Source organism: Glycine max, chromosome 7, assembly GCF_000004515.6.
Source record: "Glycine max cultivar Williams 82 chromosome 7, Glycine_max_v4.0, whole genome shotgun sequence".
Classification (NCBI taxonomy): Eukaryota; Viridiplantae; Streptophyta; class Magnoliopsida; order Fabales; family Fabaceae; genus Glycine; species Glycine max.
Window position 1 is genome coordinate 21,161,261 of NC_038243.2, and position 13,439 is coordinate 21,174,699.

Genomic DNA, 13,439 nt, shown 5'->3' on the forward strand with positions numbered 1-13,439 from the left:
CTAATTTCCTATATGGCAACTCACAAACAAGGAAACAAAGAGACAAGCAATAACCAAAGACCCAAAAAGTGAAATGAAAGCTAAACCAATAGAGTTTTAACAAGACAAATTTTTAAGGATTTTTCAACAATTAAAGCAATGAAAAGCACATAAAACAAAGCTAGGACTCAAAGAGAAACTTAGAATGACTCTAGAGTAGAGTAAAAAACCCAAAATAAAAAGGCTCAAGAAACCTCTAGTTTTGGAACTTTTTTTTCACACTAATTTTCAATTGAAATTTCAGAACTAGGATTGGTATAAAATAGGCACCAATTATAGAACAAATTTTGAGCCAAAACAACAAGCACACTTCCCTTTAACTTTTTTTCCTGGACACTGATTTTTCTGCCAACTTGTGTGATTTTTCTTATTTTTTCCTTTAATTCAAATCACTTGGTTATTTTTTCATAATTTTGTTCCAGATGTCTAGAAAATTGAGTAAAAATTTCAGCTCAAAACACGTAGTGACCAATTCCCAGTAATTTATACAATTTCGTATGTTCAAGCTGCCAGCACCAGCGATTTCAACCTAGAAATCAAGAGTAGTGTTTATGTTGCTTAAGGTTAAGATAGTTACAATTTGTGTTTGCTTATGCTCAATTATCTTGAATAACACAATTCAAGAGAGCTTAAAGCTTATTTTGATTCATAAATCCAGCCACAACTCAGCACCGCAACTCAACTTCATCATAGGCATCATGTAGGAAACTTAGAAAAAAAAAAAAAGAATTCAACAACAAGACTACTTCTAGGAATTGATTTAGAACATGTTATGAACTAAATAACATGCACGAATTAGACTCAAGATTCAAAAGATAGGCTAAGAATGACAAGAATACATGAACAAATGTATCTAGAATTCAATTAACAAAAATAAAAATTCAACACAAACTTAGAACATAATGTGACAATTACTATGACTAAACATGACTCTAAGACAATATGGATTAAGTGATTTACACTTAGATTTTTGTGTTTTTTTTTCTAATCAATATTTTGTAAGAAAATTTAGATCTAAGGTTCAGCACAAGAATATTATGAATGAAAATTGATAGAACCTAAAATCAACACAAAAACAAGATTTAAGAGTAGATCTACAAAATTTGAACCATAGAAATGCAAGAACAAGTGTAGATCTAAGATTTAATTGGTTTATTTTTTTTAATCTACTCTAAACAACACCAAACCACAAGACAATGGAGGATATACATTGAGAATAAGATGAAGAACAAGGAATTAAAGAGAATTCACCAAACAAAAAGATAGAGGAAGCAAAAGAACATCACCTAGATGAAGAAGCTCTTGATACCACATGATGTAAGCTCCATTGGAGCTTGTAGGCCTAGGATCTTCTTCATCAATGGATTCCTTTGATTCTTGGAAGATGAATGGCAGCGGAATGGAGAAGGAAGAGAGAGAGGAGACGCCACTTCAAGGAGAAGATGAGTCTAGAAGAAGCTCACCACCATAGGAGGCCATGGATAAGAGCTTGGAGGAAAAAGGAGATGAATGGAGGGAGAGGAAGAGAAGAGCACGAAATTTGGTGCTCTAAAAGAGCTCTGAAATCTGAAGTTTAATTTTCAAATGATCAAAGTTGAAAAAATGCACACACATGGTCTCAATTTATAGCCTAAGTGTTACACAAAATTGGAGGAAAATTTGAATTTCTATTCAAATTTCACTTGAATTTGAAATTGAATTTGTGGAGCCAAATTTTGGAGCCAAAATTTCACTAATTATAATTAGTGAATTTTAGCTATGGTTCAGCCCACTAATCCAAGATCAAGTCCAAGATTCTCCACTAAGTGTGCTTAGGTATCATAAGGCATGTAAAGCATGAAGGACATGCACAAAGTGTGACTATATGATGTGGCAATGGGGTGTAGCAAGCAAATGCTCACCTCCCCCTCTAAAATTTAATTGGATTGGGATTCTCCCAATTCAATTAAATTTATTTCCAACCATACACATCAAATATTCACTTAATGCATGTGAAATTACAAAACTACCCCAAATACAAAAACTAGTCTAGGTGCCCTAAAACACAAAGGCTGAAAAATTCTACATTTCTAGGGTACCTTACCTATATTATGGAGCCCTAAATACAAGGCCCAAAAATAATGAAACCTTAATCTAATATGTACAAAGATAAGCGGGCTCATACTTAGCCCATGGGCCCGAAATCTACCCTAAGGCTCATGAGAACCCTAAGGCCTTCTCTTGCATCTCTGGCCCAATCTTCTTGGAGTCTTTTATCCAATGCCCTTGCGGGGTAGGATTGCATCATTTGGAAATCCTTCACTTGAACACAATACCCCCACTACCTCTTTTTTCCACCATGGGAACCAACTAATGGAGGATCTTGTCGTGCCTGCCAACAAATCTTCCTAATTTAATTTGTTTTTTCCCAAGCACATGCGATGACCTTGTAGAGGACAGACAAATCTGCTTCCATGATTAAGGACATGGGACACCAACCCTACATAAAGAGCAAGTGTACAACAAATAATCCTTGCACTACTCTTCTCACATCTCAGTTCGAACGTATCATATATATCGTCTAACACAGCAACAATCAGGCTTTCCTTGCTATGGTGATAAGCAAGAAAGGCACGTAGCCAAATCCACAAGTCCATATAGATTCAGAAACAACACCACCCCAAACACCAGTAATGCTAATACATCCATGAACGACGCTCATTCTCCTTGTTTTTCCAAAGCTTCTGCCTTTTCCTCCAAACACTTCCTCGGTATACCCACCACTCCATTCTTCTTCTGCTTCACTCGATCTAACTCTCGCTCTGAGATCTTGACTACTCTTGCCACTCTTGCCATAGAAGGGTAGTACCCAAACTTAACATTTTCTTAAAAGAATTTTAATCAATACTTAAAACTTAACCATATAAGTGAAAAAAATTGAAAAACGAGCACGTGTCTAGTAGAGGTTAAGTGGTTCGATTGATACTATTGCTAAACAAAAGCATTAAATTCCAAAAGCACTTTACATGTTCGTCGTGGAGAGGTAACAAATGGCCCAAATGAGACTAAAAGGACAAAAGCCATTTGGCACACAGGCCTACCAAGTCCCTTGTTCCACAACCAGACTTTTGTACATTTGGCATGGACGTGCCAAGTCCCTTATTTCTTGATCAGGTTCTTGATGTATCTAGCATTGGTATGTCACTCATTCACACAGATGTGTCATTTAGCTGACGACTTATTTTCTTATTTTGTGTATTTTTAGTGTATTTGTGCCTAAATAGATATTAGTATATGTCTTTAAATAGCTTAGAAAAACTTTGTAGAAGGATTTCAACTTTGAGTATTGATGAATTAGGAGAGCTTTGGAGTTTTCTTAACTTTTATGCTTTCTTTGAGATTGCTCCTAATTATGGGTGAGTAATCTTTTTTGTTCTAGGATTAGAGCATTGCCCTTGACAATTATTTTATGTTAATTTAATTTCTTTGAGGTTTTCTTTAATCTCGTCTTTTAATTATTTTCTTATTGCAAGTTATACACGTTAGATGCCTAATCACTGTTTGCATGATTTTAGACGCTTAAGGATGGAGTGAAAAGTGAATCAACACATTAGAATCATAAGAAGATAGCTTAAGTTTTAATTCATGATAGTAGAATTAATCCTAAGTGGGTAAAACAAATTAATAAAGAACGTAAATAATTTAATTGAACGTAATATCATGCTAATAAAAGTTAATTCAATTAGGCACATTTCTATTTCTTAAAAAAATGGAGATCATATTAAATTAATTCGTCATTAGAATAGAATTAAAAAAAAAAACCTTAAATTGATAGAACAAGTACTTGTACAAAAAGTCGTTCCTTTTGGTGATAGACCAAATGGAAGGGGTAAGCACATAGTCACCGTCAATCAGCATAATGGGGCCTAAGACGACGCCTTCCTCAAACTGATCAGGAGGAGATTCAGCTTGCTGCTCGAGCTGTTCGGCGTTGATGTCTTTGCCTTAATCTTGTAAAACATTGGGGTTAGAAGAAACCAGCCGTTCTTTTATTTATTTTTTATTTTTTTACTTCCTCAGAATAGCTGTTTTTTTCTTAAGTGCAGCATAAAATTATTTAAAACATTAAAACAGTGATAATGTACCTTCTACGTTATTTTGGATACATTTATGCATATTTCGTTATCCATAAAACTTTTAGAAAGATTATTTAAGTGAAACAAAATAGACTTTCACGTTATAAATTTTAGTTTTCACTCATTTTTCTTGTTGATTAATTATACTATTTAACCATTAAACTCATAAGTTTACTTGTATTCGTAATGTTCTATACTTCTACTAGTTATGAAATTAATTAAATTTTATATGTGCTTTCAATTCAAATTTTTTTTCAATCTTGGATTGAGCATTATCACCTACACTTTAAATAAAAAGAAATTGTTTGTTTTTGTATTATTGCATTTTATTAGTTACGGAAAACTATGAAAATGAAAATAAGACAGAAATTGAAAATAAAACACTATAGAAAGGTCACATAGATAAAGGTCACATAGATATTTGAAATCAGGTTACTGAATTAAGAGTCCAATACCCTAACCACTAGACCACGGTACCGTTGTTAAACTTATGAACGACGCTTAGTAAAATATTAAGTGTTGTGTCTGTCTGTCACATATCTAATTAACAATGGTTATTACAAAATTTATTTTAGTCACATTCAAATTTTGATTTTTGTTCTCTAAATTTTTTAACATTGTTCTCAATTTTTAAAACATTAACAATTTTAATCCTTTTATATATATATATATATATATATATATATATATATATATATATATATATATATATATATATATGTATATTTTAAATATTCAAACTTTGGTCCATGTATAGAGGAAAAGTGTTAACTTTAGAGATTAAAATCGGTTTAATATATCAGTAGTTTTCTAAAATTTTTAAGAATTTTTAATTAGGTCTTTTAACTATAAAAAATTGTAATTGGATTCTTAGTTATCTTATATATAGCCACTTGAAACTACCAGAAAACAACAAATTACTATAGCGATTTTACTAACTCTAGGAACCAATTACAAATTTTAAAGAAATTTAAGAATCCAATTTATAATATATATATATATATATATATATATATATATATATATATATATATAATTTTTTTTCTAGTTCAGGAACGTTATTTAAAATTTCTAAATAATCCAGGGACATGCGCATATATTAAACCAATAAAGTTTGGATATTTTAAAAAATAGTTGAACGAATATTATTAACTTTAAAAGTGAATGAGAAAATTTAAAACTTAAAAATTTTCTAGTGTCTAAAAACACCAACCCAAAGTTAATTATATTCAAGAAGAGCTTTTATTTTAAATTATTTGATGGTGTTAAGTCAATAGTTAAATAAATAAACACCAACTGAGATATATAATTTATGATCAAGTTGAGAAGTTGGTGTCATTTCTCTTTTAATAAGATCAACACTATTACAAAAATTAGTTTTTACGATGCTGATTTTAAGTCAATTGATAAACGATCGTTTTAAAAAGAAATGTGATGATATTTTTATAAATAAATACAATCATTCTAAGATGGTTTAACGAGAACCGTCTTAAAAGGATGTCATTCTAAGACGGTTTTACAAAACTGTCTTAGAAGATTTTTTATTGTTTTTAAATATCTCCCTCTACTCTCTCGCACCTCTTTGTATTCTCATTTTGTGTCAACCTCTCACGTTTCTCCGCTAGGGTTTCTGCATCTTCCATCTCTTCCTCCTTCTTCGCCAACCTCAAAAATTGGATTTTCCTTCTTCAGCGCGGATTCATTTACAAACTTGAACAGAGATATCATCTCACTTCTCAAAGATTTAGTGCGGATCTTATGTTCCTCATCTTTGACTTCCATAACTCTCGTTTTATTCCTTTTCGTTTGTGAATACTTGAATTGATCATTCACAATACTGATCCTGGAATAAGTTTCCAGTGATTACTTGATAGTGCTAGATTTTTTAAGCTCTTTGTTGCAATTTTCTTTTTTCTTTGGCCCCGAGTCAGGGTAATACCTATGGGTGATATTCTTGAGGTCAAAGCCTTGATGAATTGTTCTAATCATGTTATAAACACGCCTTTTCTGTAGGTGGGGGAAATAGGGATTATTGTTAAAAAAAAATATGTGTTTTTAATTTTCAGGTGTGATTAGTGAAAGACAGGGACACTAGAGAACACAAGGGTTATGCCTTTGTGGCTTTTAAAACAAAAGAGGTAGCACAAAAGGCTATTGAGGATATACATAGCAAGGAATTTAAGGCATTTACAGTGCTTCCTAAAAGCTTCTTCCTTTTGTTTCTCACTTAATTTTTTTTATTGTTGAATAATAATAGGGTTGTCAACCATATACATGGGTCTTCTACTAAGAAGAACAAAGAGTACCAAGAGAAGCTACCTGTTGTTGTGCTCAAGGCAAAGGAAATTATTTACTCTAAAGTCAATTCCGTGGTAACCTTCCTTCTTTTTTGTTTCTTACTTGCTTGTGTACTCAACTATTTTATTTTATGGTTTGCAAAACAAAAAAGTAAAATAAAAATGACTTGAGACTATTTTATTTCTTGAGGAGGAAGAAAGAGAAATATCACAGTCACTTCTCCTAACAACACTTCAAACACTAACTCTCCATGCTTGGCCTGCATTCATCATGGCAACGATTTCTTTTCACAATATCACAATCTTGGTATATATGCTCTTTTCATTTTACCCTCTCTATTTCTTTGGTTGTGTTTCCATGTGCTTGTCGTCTCTATGCATGTGAAAGAAAACATGGTGTGTATGTGTGTATATATATGTACATGTATAAAAGTTAGTTTCTTTGTTTTATTATTAGCATCAATGGTAGATCAGGGATAGAGAGAGTTCAACCCTCCACCAGTAGTGGTGAGTTCAAGGTGGAATCCAACCCCGGAGCAACTGAAAGCATTGGAGGAATTTATAGAAGAGGGACAAGAGCACCATCTGCGGAGCAAATCCAACAAATCATTTTTCTTTAATAAAAGGTTTAATCCTATCATTGTTCTTACTGAAAACCTTTTTGAAATTACTCCAAAGAGCGGGACATGCCCAATCCCCCGTGCCTACCAAGAAACCCAAAACATTTTTCAATAAAACACACTTGAAGATCCCCCGTGCATAAAACACACTTGAAGATCCAATTTTCTTAGGTTATTACATTTAGTTTAATTTTTTTTTTCTCTTATCAATAGAAATGAGCTCTTGCTTGTAATATGCCATTGTTGAGGCCTAGTTTTTTCTTGGTGTTTATTGTTCCCTAGAATTCTTTTCTCTTACTATGATATGTTAGACTCAAGAGATTGGACAACAAGTGGCACTCATATAACATTTAAAATAAAAACCACTCAGATAACTGTTGCACCAATTGCATAACTGCCCTATAACATTTAAAATAATTAATCAAACCTTATTAAGGTCTTTTCACTACTAGAAAAATTGGATTTTAAGTCGGTTCTTATGGCCATGTCACGACGGTTTTCAACCGTCGTTAATGCCAACGTCGTAAAATGTATAAGCTATTTTACGACGGTTATGGGAACCGTCTTAGTATGTGCTAAATATTACAACGTTTCTTCCATAACCGTCTTAAAGTCTACAGATAAATTTGCGATATGAAGACGGTTACCATGACCGTCTTAATAGGTGCCAATTTAAGACGGTTTTTATGACCGTCTTAGATAGCATGTCAAGACTGCATACTAAGACGTTTTATGGGAAACGTCTTTGTATGTTATGCAAATTTACGACGGTTATGGGAAGCGTCTTTGTAGGTCTATATTATGTTGTCATTTTATGACGTTTTCGGAAACCGTCTTTGTATGTCTAAGTTTTTTTTTTATTTTCTTCGTTTTATTGATGCATTTTTTTTACATTGATCTCTGGTACCTATAAATTAAATCAGACCATGCAAATTAAATAATAACATCAAATGAAATCTGAACAATAGCATCAAATGACATGCATCCTACATATATAAGTCCATGCAAATTGAATATCCTTTTTTGAATTAATGATCCTCTAATGTATCCAACATACAAAGTTGTAGCCATAATTGTTCTAATTCTTTGATGAAACCACAGGAAAAATGCACTTGTACATAATACAAATCAAATTTAGCAACTGCTTTTCCTAAAAGATAAAAAGTAAGTTGCCCAAAACACCTCAATAGGCATAACAGAAATCCCACTGATAGGCATCACAAAGCCAGACAACTTAAGCCTTTACCTGGTATTCTTTATCATGCTCCTCTAGACTCTTTGTGAGCTCATCAACTTTCTTTTTCAGATCTGCTGCCCCCTCTTCAGCCTTTTTAACAGCAGAGGACTTCTCTTTTCCAGAATGCTTCAATTCTTCAATATTTTTAACAAGCTAAAAACACAAAGGTTCAAAACCCAAATATCAGCTTCACAAACTAGAAATATTTCAAAATATTAGAAGCATAAGGATTTGGTACATAATCTTAAAATTGAGCAAACAACAAATCTAGAACATCATTGACATACATTTGCCTTGTTGGCTTCTTCACTCCTCAAAGTGTCTTCTTTATTATTTAGTACAGACGTTTCCCTCACAAGATTCTGGGAAAGTGCATCTACCTTCTCTGACAGAGATTTCATTCCTCCATAATATTGATCTTCTATACTATAACTCTCATTCTTCCATATTAGTATGAACTAAAATGTAGTTCATACTATTATTTAAAGTTTTTTTATAATAATTTTCTAGAAGCACTTAGAATTAAAATTTACTAAAATCAAATAAAATTTATATTTCCTTCAAAAGGCCATAAAAAAAATTACTGTATATGTTACCAATAGTACAAAAAAATAATAGTTAAAAAAGAAGCACATTTTGAAGCATACGCAGAAATCATAGGCAAAAGATGGCAAACAAATAAGTAGTTTAGTGCTTTTTTATTTCTCATCCTTGTAAATTGTTTTTTTATTAATTAGGCATAACATTTTTTTTTACTGTCCAAAGTAATATATGAAACTCATACTTATCTGTAAATCAAATCTCTTGCTGCTGCCCGTATCTGTGACTTGACTGACTTCTATGCAGATCAGGACATCCTCCCAATCCTGAATAGAGTATAAAATCTTTGCTATACCAAAATATTTGTCTTGTAATAAAAAAACGTATACATTCAAACTTTTTTACTATTACATTCGAAGAAATTTTACTATTACATTCAAAAGTTGCAACTGCAAGGAAGAATGCTTAACAGCTTAAGTATCAAAAAAAATTTAAAGAGGTTTTGACTAAGGTATAACGATTGGAGATGCATCACCACTTAAGCAAAGCAAATTTAATTAAAAGCAACTTCTAATATATTGTTGGATATAAAAAAGAAAAGACTTCACCTTTGGATAGTACATGAGTACGGTTCGAGGTAGGTTGTCCCATCCCCATATGCAGTAATCGATGAAAGATTTTGACAGTGTCATCCAAGCCGAACCTAACAAGAGAAAATTTTTAGATAATCATTGATGATAATATTCACTTTTCATAGGCACACATAACCCAAACTTCAAGATATTTTCATTCTATGAACTGTATTATTTACTAATTACAATTTATTTTTAATAAATAAAAATCAGTTAAGCAATCACAATCCACATTTTGAAAACAAGTGCAGTTATTTCCAAATAAGAAGACCAATTAAACACATCTCGATAACAAAAGTCAAGCAGCACACAGTCCACTTGTCAAGTTCAAGAAAGAAGGCTGAGTCATGATGCATAACAGAATTACCATATAAGATCAGTTAAAATACAATCCACACATCAAGTTCATTATGGGAAGACGAGACACAACACATAGCAACATTATCACACAAAAGCAGTTCAAAGATAATCAACAAAAGAATCTCAAAGCACCACAATTGGATCTATGATGCAATGGACAACCAAAATGGATCAGTTGGATTAGGCTGCCGCTAGAGGATTTCAATCAACGTGGCTAAGAAAAGTGGAAAGGAGAGAAATTTATTCCAGAAGCTCAAACCAAGAATTCTAATTAAGAAATGCTAAACTCACAATTCAGAGCAATTGTTATCACACTAGCTTGAACAAATTTCAACACCATAAGAGTTTATCACAGACCAGTGGAAGTAATCATATCCCATACAAAATTGCTAAAGATTATACTATTTGGTACTTTTTTGTTTTGTCTCCTAAGTCCTACCAGCAATATGTTACCAAAAGAAGTAAGAAAATGTGCATAGTTTGAAGTATACTCACAACAGGAAGCAGATAGGATATTATTGATCCCAAGAAGTCTTGAGCCGTGTGGTAGCACAATTAATTTGTCTAAGGAAAAAATAAATAGAAATATGACCTGAATCTCCGGGAGCAAGCCACTGGTGTTGGTACCTTGATATTTGATGCATGCCGACATAAAGGAGTGATAGGACATGATTTAGGACATCTATAGACGCCACTGGTGTTGGTACCTTGATTAAGTAAAATCATATGATCAAAACTCTTAACAAATCACAAACCAAAAACACTTCTCATTCCAGGCAAGGATAAATAATTAATAAACACCAAAATTATATATATATATATATATATATATATATATATATATATATATATATATATATATATATATATATTAGACAAAGGCAAGGTTTTTTGTTAGTAAATTTTTTGTATTCTTTATATAAATTTTTTCTTAATTTAAATTTTTAATCATATGGTGTACATTTAAATTTTTAATTTAAATTTAAATTAAAAATCCCATGTCTGTGTTGTTAATTTAATTTTTTCTATTTATTAATTTCTCAACCAATATCTTAACAAAGCCTAAGCCTTAATTTGTTATATACTTTTCAAACGTACAAAACAAAAAAAAATCACTAATAATAAGTGTGCCAAATTAAAAATAACATGCATGGTGATATAAAAACTAGCACCTGTTTGTGTGATTTTGGAAAAAACTGTTGCATAACATTTTTTTTTCTAATATTAATAATCCCTGTCTAAGAAATATATATATATATATATATATATATATATATATATATATATATGTATATGTATATATATGTAGTATACAGGAAATGACGTGCAACAATCATTAGTTAGAATTAAACTTAAAGAATGATGCAACTTAACTAATTAAAAATATTAATGAAAATAGATGGTTAAATATGTTACTCTGCCTATTCACCTGTGATGCATAGTAAGACTCCAATGTCATGTTTAAACAAAATTTAAGTATAATACGTAAGTGTTTTTACTTTTTAGTAGTATATATTCTCCAATATACTACCAATCATAATTAGAATTTTGATTTGATAACCTACATCTATAATAAAGCAGCTTTATGCGAGTTAGCAAATTAAAGTTCCAATTTTATAATTAAACAATATTAATAACATTTATAATTCTGCATTAAAAACTCAATTCTTCTTTTGAAATCATCTTTCAACCTGGATTCTAATATTATTTTGAAATCATGTTGGCCTCTGCGTTATCACATTTCACTTATATATGTCAAGAATTCTAAGCATCAATTAACAATCATGATCATGTAGAAACTAGAAAGCAGTAATTAGGTGGACTGTGCCAACAAATTTTAGTATGTACATATGTTTGTGGTCCTAGATCTCACGTTTCATACCTTTGTTCCATGAAAAGTTATTGAATTTATGGCCCCTACCATCGGTGTCCACTAAAAATGGGCCAATCTCTTGTGTTGCTCCATATCCCACAAAAGAACACCCAGAACCTGCAAATTTTTTAACAAAAATATAATAAATATATTGTATGTCAGCACATCTCTCACGAACCCTTGCTTAGACATATCATCAAACACATCACAAGCATCCTTTAACCTCCCAGGTTTGCCAAGAATGAATATCATGCTGCTATAAATTGGAGTGTCAGCCACACAGCCATCACTCTTCATGTATCAAAACATTGTCAAAGTTCCTTGCTCTGCACCATCCATGCGTCAAAACTTTGAAAGAACGAGAACTCAAAGGTATTGAACCTTTAAACTCCAAAACAACCTTGTGGGCATGTTCAACACTATCTCCTTTCACCAATGCATCAATGAGAACATTCAACGTTGTAGTATCCTTCTTCACACCAAACTTCTCCATTCTGCGAAATGCTTGAATAGCATCTTCATGCTTGCGTGTCCTAGCAAGCCTCCTCATTACCTTGGTCATGGTTTCCAATGTCACATACCCTTCAAGTCTTGCCATTTCCTCCACCAACTCTGACATGGAATCAAAGGATTTGCACTTTCCCAAGACGTCAACCATCAAGTAGTAGAGTTCGGGGGAATGCCGGTAACCTGTTTGAGATTTTGCCCATTTGAAAAAACCCAAAGTCGTTGCTGAATCTGTTGAGAACCTACGAAACCAAACCGCCGAGGACTGTAGGTCTCGGAGCCGCCGCGACGCCGCCACCATCGGGGATCGGATCTGAAAGGAAGGAAAAATAAAAATAAAGTGAGTCGCGCACCGGGGGAAATGGGTTTGGAAGGAAGGAGTGGGGTGCGGCGCAGGAGCCTCATGCTTAAGATAAAAAATGAAATGAATGAGAAGCTATAGGGTTAGCAGTAAAGCAACACATACGAAGGCGGTTTTGTAAGAAACAGTCGTTGTTTAACTTTTCAATAATTACAGAAATACCACCGTGTCACATTCTAAGACGGTTTTCAATAACCGCCTTAGAATGTGCGTCGTAAAAATAAAAAAAAAGTGATTTTAATTACAAGAATGCCACCGCGTTACATTCTAAGGCGGTTTTTGTATAACCGCCTTAGAATGTACGTCGTAAAAAATAAGTTTTTTAGTAGTGTTTGTTATAATTGATGGTTGTTCCTACCTTTGGACTCAAAAAGCTGTTCATTTTCAGGTTGCTGAGAAGACAACTCTTTTAAGACCTATCGAATTAAAAATTGTTCCAATGGCTTTGGAAGGAAATGCCTTCCGACGCAAAGTATTGGACACAGATGAATTGATGGACTACTGTGGTTTGTTTGCGGTAAGAATTTGCTAATTGTGGTACTTTTTCACAATAACTTGAATAGGAAAAGTTAAACTTTTCTGTGTTGCGGTAAGAATTTGCTAATTGTTCCAATGGCTTTGGAAGGAAGTGCCTTCCGGAGCAAAGTATTGGACACAGATGAATTGATGGACAACTGTGGTTTGTTTGCGGTAAGAATTTGCTAATTGTGGTACTTTTTTGATAATAACTTGAATAGGAAAAGCCAAAATTTAGATAAACAAAGTGGTATAAATATTATTTATTCATATGTCTCGAGAAATGATACAGTATTTAACTATTTATAGTGTTAACTAACATTATACCATCATATATGTTTT

At 32.5% G+C, this 13,439-nt stretch overlaps 1 long non-coding RNA gene across 2 annotated transcripts; it reads right to left on the reverse strand.

The window, feature by feature from the left end:
* Nucleotides 1-7,523: 7,523 nt before the first annotated feature.
* Nucleotides 7,524-12,766, reverse strand: LOC121175134 (uncharacterized). 2 transcript variants are annotated; one of them, XR_005892262.1, is made up of 3 exons: nt 11,723-12,766; nt 9,457-10,547; nt 7,524-9,174 (listed from the first exon to the last, which is right to left on the reverse strand). It is a non-coding gene; the product is annotated as an uncharacterized lncRNA (long non-coding RNA). The 2 variants fall into 2 exon arrangements; XR_005892261.1 differs by having other exon boundaries at nt 7,524-10,547.
* Between the last annotated feature and the right edge of the window lie 673 nt (nt 12,767-13,439).